The 10,105-nt window shown below is 31.3% G+C and overlaps 1 long non-coding RNA gene and 1 pseudogene across 1 annotated transcript; both read left to right on the plus strand.

Annotated features, from left to right (window-relative positions):
• Positions 1-1,130: 1,130 nt before the first annotated feature.
• Positions 1,131-5,847, plus strand: LOC120252582. Its single transcript, XR_005534058.1, has 3 exons — positions 1,131-1,181; positions 5,456-5,685; positions 5,762-5,847. It is a non-coding gene; the product is annotated as an uncharacterized LOC120252582 (long non-coding RNA).
• A 2,954-nt stretch (positions 5,848-8,801) lies between these two features.
• Positions 8,802-9,855, plus strand: LOC120252507 (annotated as a pseudogene).
• The last annotated feature ends 250 nt before the right edge of the window (positions 9,856-10,105 follow it).

Below are 10,105 nucleotides of genomic sequence, written 5' to 3' on the forward strand. Positions count from 1 at the left end.
ATCATATTGTGACATTATATATAATAAGAGAATATGTGTTATATTAAAACACCATATATCTTGAAACTAGCAATGGGCCCATGGCCTTAAATTATCAATCATACAACCCACCATTTACTAGTATATATATATATATATATATTACAAGCCCATCTACCTACCATACATTATTTGAGTATGGATTTCCATGTTTCTCCATTGTAACTTAGGTATTGTTATTTGACAACTCATCTATGCACATACAAAGGTACACACTTCTGATGAACATGGTACAATAAACCAGTGCAAGCCACCTAGCTTGCTTTCTTAGTCAACTAATTGAACAACAAGTCTAGCTAATCAAAGGTGGCAAGACACAATGGAGTGTTAGAAAACATCTATCTTTCTTTGTGTTGTAAACAAACGTTTTTCTTATTTTGAATTTTTTTATATTTAATATTGTTTTTAAAAAATGGGTATACCAAAACTAATAAAACACTAAACAAACCAACTAAAGATTGTTCAAATGATAGATTTACTTTACTTAAATCATTATTTTGGAGTTCAAATATTAATTTGTGTATAAAAAATTAACACATGTCTAGAGAGAGATTTTTATAGAGCTTTCCATACTTTTATTCAAACTTTTTAAAGTTCACAACTAATAAAAAATCGGTGGTTAAAGACATCAACATATGTTATCATCTATTTAAAACCATCAAATTCACGCTTTAAATGACTATAAACTCATGCATGTGTTTATTGTTTTTCTTTAGTTTGAGAAAAAGAAAAATCAAAGAAAAAAATTAATAAATCATAAAATTTGCAACTTGATGTGTACTATAACAATATATAGCTAAATATGTGTGTGTTTTAATATATATATATATATATATATATTTTTTCTAACTCATGATTATTATTGTTGTTTTCGGATTATTTTTGTGAAAAAGTGCGAAGGAAAATTGCATGCGTATCAAATTTTGAAGAATTATTGAGTGAGTTGATTCATTGATGCTAATGTTGGTTTCAAAAATTATCTCATACTCATTATCCGAGAAATATTTTTTTAATGCTTAGATGCTATGCCCAGATACTTTTAATTTTAATCATAAGACAATCACTTACAGTATTTTTAATGGAACATGCAGGTAAATATTGTTTTCACTTAAAGATTGCAACAAGTTCCATCTTTTAGAAAGGTAAGATAATGTTATAGCTTTAATTAGTTGGATGTTCCCATCATATAGTTCAAGATTTGTTGGTTATGGATTAATTTGATTAATTTAGATATTTATAACCAATGGTTCTTTACAAATTCTTTTTTAAGTATTGAATATAGCTAAATATAAATGTTTATTGCAATATAATATCACATAACAGGGTTCCTTAATTTTAAATTCTTGAAAAACTATTATATCGTAGTGATTTAATTTTTTTTTTTTTTGGAATAAAGTTATTATCTATTTACTAATTTGAAAGCGATTATAACATCATGACAAGGTTCCTTTGTTTTAAATTCTTGAAAAGCTATTATATCTTAGTGATTTAATTTCTTTTTTCTGCATGAAATTATTACCATGTGGGTGTTTCATGTATTACCAATAAGTATGTTTGCCAACATAGACTAAAAACCTTGATATTACATGCTCATTCTTAATCTCTGTAAAATAAAGTTTAAAAAGAAGTAATGTTTATAACTTACAGGAAACCGACGACAACAATACTGATAATAAGAAGCATTGTAGAAATTGAAATGACTCTTGATAAGTCTTGGATGAATCTTCCTACCAGATCATGCATACAGTATTTTAATGGTGTTGAAAAATTTCTTGATTATGCATTTGATCATGTGAAAGATGAAGACATGAAAATTAATTGTCCTTGTGTGGACTGTTGCAATAGATATCGACTAATTAGAGAAGAAGTCCACATCCATTTATTATATAGAGGAATTATGCGGAATTATAACTTTTTGGTATTTGCATGGAGAAGAAGATAGTGATGGCGAAGATGGTGATAAGTTGGTTTATGAGGAAGAAGTACATGAGGTGGATATGAAAAAAGTTGATGATATGGTTGATATGATTGCAGATGTCTATCCCCATATAGCAAATGAAAGAGAACACAATCCTAATAACCCTCAAGAGCCAAATGAAGATGCAAAAAAAAATTTCAAATTATTGGATGATGCTAAACAACCTTTATTTCCTGGTTGTGACAAGTATTCTATCTTATCCTTTGTGTTGAAATTAATGCATATCAAGTGTATGAATGCTTGGAGTAATAATTCATTTAACATGTTGTTGACATTGTTGAAGGATGCATTTCTTATGTGAAAAACAATGCCAAATTCAAACTATGAAGCAAAGAAAATGGTCAGTGATCTTGGTTTGCATTATGAAAAAATTGATGCATGTCAAAATGATTGTATTATCTACTACAAAGAGCATTCAGATGCAACTCAATGTTCGGTTTGTGGTTTTTCAAGATGGAAATCAAATGAAAACAGTGATATAAAAGAAAAGAAAAAAATTGCCAATAAAGTACTAAGATATTTTCTTATTACACAAAGATTACAAAGACTTTTTATGTCTCCAAAAACAGCTAAAGATATGAGGTGGCATAGTGAAAAATGCATAAATGATGGAGTCCTACGTCATCCAGCAGATGCAGAGTCTTGGAGAAATTTTGACAATATTTATAATCATTTTGCTTGTGATCCTAGAAATGTAAGGCTTGGTTTAGCTACTGATGGATTAAATCCTTTTGGGAATATGAATATTGCGTACAACATTTGGCCAGTTATTTTGTTTCCTTATAATCTTCCGCCATGGATGTGCATGAAAGAGTCATATTCATTTGTAACTTTATTGATTCAAGGACCTAGAGGCCCAGGAAATGACATTGATGTATACATGAGGCCATTGATTGAGGAATTGAAAATTCTTTGGGAATCCGGAGTGGATACTTATGATGCTTCAATGTAAAGAGAATTTTTCAAATGAGGTCGAGCACTAATGTGGACTATAAATGATTTTCCACGCATATGGCTATGTTTCTACGGTTGGAGTACTCAAGGAAAGCTCGCTTGTCCTTGCTATAATAATAAGGCATGCCATTATCATTTGCAGAATGGGGCCAAAACTTGTTACATGGGTCATCGTCGATTTTTACCACTAAATCATAAATGGTGTGAATAAGCAGCACAATTTGATGGTACAAAAGAAAGAAGAGCTTCACCAAAATAGCTAAGTGGTGATGATGTTCTTAACCAACTTCGTCTTTTGAAGCAAATGGAGTTTTGGGAAAGCGAGGGAAAAAAAGCAAAAACTTCTTGGGCGTGGAATGAACATAATTGGAAAAAACATAGTATTTTTTTTCAATTTACCTTATTAGCATAACCAAAAGTTGTGTCATAACTTAGATGTGATGCATATTTTAACAAAACGTGTTTGACAATATTATTAGAACACTGACAAATATTGAGGTAAAACAAAAGATTCATTGAAGGCTCGTCTAGATTTACAGGAGATGGGCATTCGACAACCACTCCATCCGAAAGAAGTTAATGGAAGGATATTGCTACCTCGTGCTTGTTATATGTTGTCAAATGATGAGAAGAGAGCTTTATGTCAATGGTTACAACAAATTAAATTTCCCAATGGCTACTCAGCAAATTTGTCAAGGTGTGTAAATGTTAAAGATAACAGAATATCTGGAATGAAAACACATGATTACCATGTGTTTTTGGAGAGGTTACTGCCATTAGCTGTACGAGATCTATTACCTCGACCAGTTTATGATGCTTTGACAGAACTAAGTATGTTTTTTAAAGCTTTGTGTTCTAAAATTTTAAGATCAGAAGATTTGGATCGACTTCAAGAACAAATTGCACGTACTCTTTGTAAGTTAGAAAAAATATTTCCACCATCTTTCTTTTATATTATGGTACATTTACCTATTCATTTAGCTTGGGAAGCTAAAGTTGGTGGCCCAGTCAACTATAGATGGATGTATTCTATTGAAAGGTAAATGTCAAATTAATTGCTTATTACTTAATCCCTTTGTTGCTTTTGAAGGATTTATAACAAGTCCTCTTGTGTAGATATATGCATAAACTTAAGGGGTATGTTCGTAATAAATCACGGCCAGAAGGATCCATTGCTGAAGGTTACCTAGCTGATGAGTGTTTGACATTTTGTTCTCGATAGTTGCATGGAATTGAAACAAAATTCAATCATCCAGAAAGAAATTATGATGGAGATTCAAGACGAGTATCATCTATGTCAATTTTCTGTGGACTTGGACAACCTTTTGGGAAACTGAAGATGCAAGAGTTGAGTAATGGCTTTTTAAATATGGCTATTATTTATGTCCTTCAAAACTGTGAAGATGCTGAATCATTTATTAGGTAAAAGTACTCATTTAAATAATTAATTATAGTGCAAACATTTAATCAAATTATTGTTAAAATCTCTCCTTGATTTTTATAGTGAACATAAGAGCATCCTATCTAAAACTGGAGTTAGGAATATTGATGAGATTCACAAACGTGAATTCCCTTCTTGGTTTGAAAAAAGAGTAAGTTAATTATTTCATTGTAATATATTGTTTACTAATTGATTATGCTAAAAATTAATACAAGTGTTTCGAATTTTGGTATATTATGCAGATAATTGATGCATATAATGGAAATGTTGAAGAAAAGGACATAAATATGCTTGCTTTGGCACGGGGCCCTGAACAAAGAGTAAATTGTTATCCAGGCTACTATATCAATGGATTTAGGTTCCACACAAGAGATCGTGATGTAAATAAAAAAACCCAAAATAGTGGAGTTATGGTTAAAGGGGAAAGAAATAATGGAGAGTTGTCATATTACGGAGTTATAGTGGACATAATTGAACTTCGTTATACTGGAGGGAATAAAATCACACTATTTAGATGTGATTGGTATGATACTCTTCGGGATGGTGTTGGTTATAAAAAAGATCATCATGGAATTGTTACTGTTAACATGAAACAGAAACTGCATACGAATGAACCATTTGTTCTTGCATCTCAAGTCACTCAAGTTTATTATATTAAATGCTTGAAAGATCCTACTTGGGCTACAGTAATCGAGGCAAAGCCAAGAAATCTTTATGAAATGCCAGAAAATGAAGATGAACCATACCAAGAAGACTATATAGTTCATGATACAAATGGATTACAACATCACCATGATTTTGAAGATATAGATTGGAGTAAACATGGAGTTGAAGATATGATATTAGACTAATTGAAGCCTCTATCAGTTCCAATTATTTTAATTTTTTTATTATTGTACCATTTGGTGAGTTTCATTGTTTTTTTATGTGAATAATTTTAGTATCCATCTATTTATGATGCTTCAGTGATTTCTTAATTTTCACATATACTATTTAATCTATTGATTGCATGTTAATATTCGTCTTTTTATTTTTTTATATAGTTGGAAATCATCACATTGAAGATTTCAAAAACGATATTCAACCATGGCAAAGAAAGGAAAAGCTCGAGTTAGAAATGAGGCAACATCAACGTTACAAGATGATCAAATATCAAATCAAATAGAAGAAGAAAATGTAGAAACTAATCCCAATCATTCAGAAGCACCATCATCAAATCCATCAACTAATGAAGTATGTTCTTCGGCTCCCCCAACCAAAAGACACAAAAAGGGTACTAAAATAAACTTTTAATATTTATGTATATATGCATTATGTATTATATGCTATAAATATTTTCAAATTCATAGATCATGCTATTGGGGAACAAAATGTCAGAGGAAAAGCTAAAGGTGTCAAATCAGGAGAGGGAATTGAGGTTGAGATATATGATGGAAGGTAAATATACGATGTTATGGTAACTCCTTTATATATTGTTAATGACAAACGAGAACCATGATTCTACAATTTGAGAAATATAATTTTAGAAAATAATTAATGGAGCATGGATATCTTATTCTGAATATCCAAAGTCAGAGTTGGACACACTTTTTGCTCGCTATTTGACTGTAGGTTTCTCACATAGACAAACTGAAGAAGAAGTGAAACAAGCATTTGAAAATTCCGTGAGATATCGATATGTTGATTGGATGTTGCGTATAAGGAAACCAATTTTTAAAAAAACACCAAACAAGAGAAGCTCGCTACAAGAACCCACCTTCTTTCATTCCTATTAATGTGTGGAAAGAAATGGTAGATAAGTGGATGGGAGCTAATTGGCAGGTTTGATATCTACAAACTTTTGTGTTTTGTTTTTGTTACTAAAAATAATGAAGAATCTTATATTACTAGTATGTGTACAAAACAAAAAGTGACAAAAAAATAAGGTTAATCGATCACAATCGCAAAATAATCCACACTCTTGGTAGAGTTTCGATGGCTAAACATAGGAGTGATATGGTGATTACGCATTTTATTTTTAAATATTTCTTTATTTTTTATGAATACATATCTTTATTTTACTTTCTAATGAATATCTATTAATTTGAATAATTATAGGTTAAAGAGACCGGTTCAGAACTAGGCCTAATTGATTGTTTCAAAAAATTTCATACAAAAAAAGATGGAGAGACTTGGCTTGCTGAGAAAGCGAAAGATTTATTTGTATGATTTTGTTTAATATTATTGTTTAACCTCCGAGCTATTAAATTGAATATTTATAATTATTTTTCATTATCGGGGATCAAATGGAGAATATTAGGTCAAGCTGCAACTATCCCGAGGGCTCATTGATCAATGAATGGGAAATCTATCGCAATGTTACAGGAAAACCTAGTCATGGTCGTGTGCTTGGATTAGGTATAGGTGTAAAAGGAAAAGATGTTTATGGTAGTAGTTCCTCTCAAACTTGCAGCAAAAAATGTGAAGAAAATCTAAAAAGGAAAGAAGAGGAATGGGAGGGTCGTTTCAAGAAAATGGAATCCATTATTAATGAATTGCAGCAACAAGTACCTGTCATGGTTCAAACAATATTGCAAAGCTTGGGCGTACGTAGTGCACCAATAGCTACTCAGGTATAACTAATATTAATTGATGTTATTTGATATATGGTTATATCATGTTAAAATTATAGTCAATGTAATTTATGTTTTTATGGCATGTGTATTTGATTTATTATTACATTGTAACAGGACTATGTATTTTTTTCTATTGATTATTTTGTTTTATGTTATCTTATTTTATTTTGAAGGGTGGCGCTAATGGACTTAGAGATTTGAGTATTAATTCTCATGATAATATAACAAAGGAATCGGGAAATATCAATGTAAATGACAACAATGACAATAGCTTCGTGGAAGATTGCGGAAGAGGCGATGATCCTCATGATGACGATGGCGATAATGATGAAGATGGTGATGAAGACGATGACGATGGTGGTGGCAATGATGATGAAGAAGATGATGATGATTGAAAATTTTTACTTTTTTGAACATGTTTAGTTTGCATTGAATCGATATCTTAAATTCTTAGTGACTCAATGTTTAATTTTTAGATTTTCATAACACTTTAATTTCTTAGATTTTGACCTATCATTGAATTTTTGTTTTCAATTGAGTAAATGTTCAATAGCAATGGAGTTGATGTTGTGTATGTTTATTTTATAAAATTCAGATTCTATTGTAATACAGGCGCATAAAAAACAGGGTAGATGCTACCGAATTTTTCAAAAACGTATTTGCAACGGACATAATTTGGTTGCAAATTATACTTGCAAGAAAATACTCTTTTGCGACAGCTCATAATTTGTTGAAAATAATACCCATTTGCAACGGTTACAATCGAGTAGCAAATAATACCCATTTTCAATGGTTACAATCGAGTCGCAAATAATACCCATTTGCGAGGGCAATCAAATCATCAAAAATGTTAAATATTTGCGACGACCATCATTTCGTAGCACATACAACTTTTTGCAATGCCCATCCCATCATTGAAAATAATAGTCATTTGCCACCACCACATTTGGTCTCAAATAATATGATTTTGCAACGGCCTAATACCGTTGCAAAAAAAAAGTTGTTGCCATGTTCGTCGAATTGTCAATGTTTTTGCCATGAAATATCTTATTTTTTTCGACGGCCTTCTCCCGTCGCAATATGTATCATTTGCGATGGTGAGTTGCAAACGGTATCTTTTGTGATGGAAGCAGATACGATGGCGTTCGATTACGACGGCAATTAATCTTTTGCGACGGCAATGGGTCATTGCAAAAAGTCAATTTTCTTGTAGTGGATCATATTTTGTCGATAATGTTTTCTATTTTTCTTTTATTTATATTTTACTTATCCCTTCAAACGGTATTGATATTTTAACTTTAAGTGAAAAAATCTTTGGGTAAAATATGTTTTTTAAAATCAATTGATAGATACTTATATAAAAGATGACAATAATTTTATTTTAAATGAATTATATATATAATAGAAAAGCTCATAATTTATTATTAACATCCATAATATGTATGATACATAATATGTGTATCATCAAACAAAATTTAAACAAAAAAAAGTAAAACATTAATTTTACCCAAAGTTGAATTATAAAAGGGTATCAATGGCAGCTGAACTGTCAAGAAAGGACAACAAATTTTCGTTCATAAATGACGGCGAGGCCGCTTATGAGATTGCTTGGCATCAGATGCTTAAATTTGACTTTCTCCTGGGACCAAATGCAATGACGAAAGCAGTGATAAGGAAACGCAACCCACCAGAACACTTGTTATCGTTATAAATATACCCTACAAACCTGAAGAACATCACAACCAAGCAAAGCTAGTGTGAATCAATCTCATCAATGGCGCAGGAGAATGAAGTAGAGCTGTTGGATTTATGGGTGGATTTATGGGTGAGTCCTTTTGGACAAAGTGAGAATAGCTTTGGCAGAGTAAGGGGTGGGTTATGAGTACAAGGAGTAGGATCTGATGAACAAGAGTGAGCTCCTGCTGAAATCAAACCCTGTTTACAAGCAGATCCAGGTGTTGCTTCACGGTAGTAAACCCATATGTCAGTCACTAATCATTGTTGAGCATATTGTTGAGGTTTGGTCCAACAAAGCACCTTTGCTGCCCACTATGCCCTTTGCACGTGCTAATGCCCGTTTCTGGGCTGATTTTACCGACAAGAAGGTATATTTCTATTTTTTTAATATCCTTGTGGTTAGGTTACTTTTACTTGGTCAATCTTTAAACTAAATTTAAAGTTTTATTTTTGGTTTTTACATGAGATAAATTTTGTTTAATTTTCTTAATTCATCAGTCAATAAAAATTTTATAATTAAATAATTTTGTTAACTAGTGATTAGTCATTTTTGTCACAGTTTTATGTAATGATTTTGCCTGTGATGAAAATTAAATAAAAAATTCTGAATGTAAAATGTTCTAATACAAAATTAACATTTGATTTCTGAGTATAATTAAGAGTTTTAGTATCCTTTAATGATGTTGAGATTTTCTAAAATATCTAAAATATCTATATTAAAATATTTTCATTTATTGATGTATGATAGGTTTACGAATGCGGAACTAAGCTGTGGAAACTAAAAGGAGAGGAACAAGCCGCCGCAAAAAAAGAGTTCATTAATATCTTTAAGTTTTTGGAGGGTGAGCTTGGTGACAAAACGTTCTTTGGAAATGAGACTTTTGGGTTCATTGATGTTGCTTTAGTGCCATTTGTTGCATGGTTCAATGCCTATGAGACGTGCCAAATTTAGCATTGAGGAGGAGTGTCCCAAGATTGTGGCATGGGGCAAGAGGTGCATGGAGGGGGAGAGTGTCTCCAAGACTCTTTCTGACCCCAATAAGGTTTATGAGTTTGTTCTCGTTTTGAAGAAGAGATTTGGGGTGGAATAAATACTCCATAATTACTGTTTTAAATTGGTCTATGTTGTCTGATGTAATGTTATAATAATTAATCTTGCAAGATGTGTGGCTTTGGGATGCCTATTTTAAAGAAATGGATAATCAGTTGGCTTGGCTCATCGTGATATATGTCGTTTTGCTTTTATTTTTTTTATTTCAAAATTTCCTTCTATCCATTTGTATTTATTTTTCACATTTATTACGATAATATTGTTGGAAATTGCATGTTTATGTTCATGTT

Source organism: Dioscorea cayenensis, chromosome 21 (genome assembly GCF_009730915.1).
Source record: "Dioscorea cayenensis subsp. rotundata cultivar TDr96_F1 chromosome 21, TDr96_F1_v2_PseudoChromosome.rev07_lg8_w22 25.fasta, whole genome shotgun sequence".
Taxonomy (NCBI): Eukaryota; Viridiplantae; Streptophyta; class Magnoliopsida; order Dioscoreales; family Dioscoreaceae; genus Dioscorea; species Dioscorea cayenensis.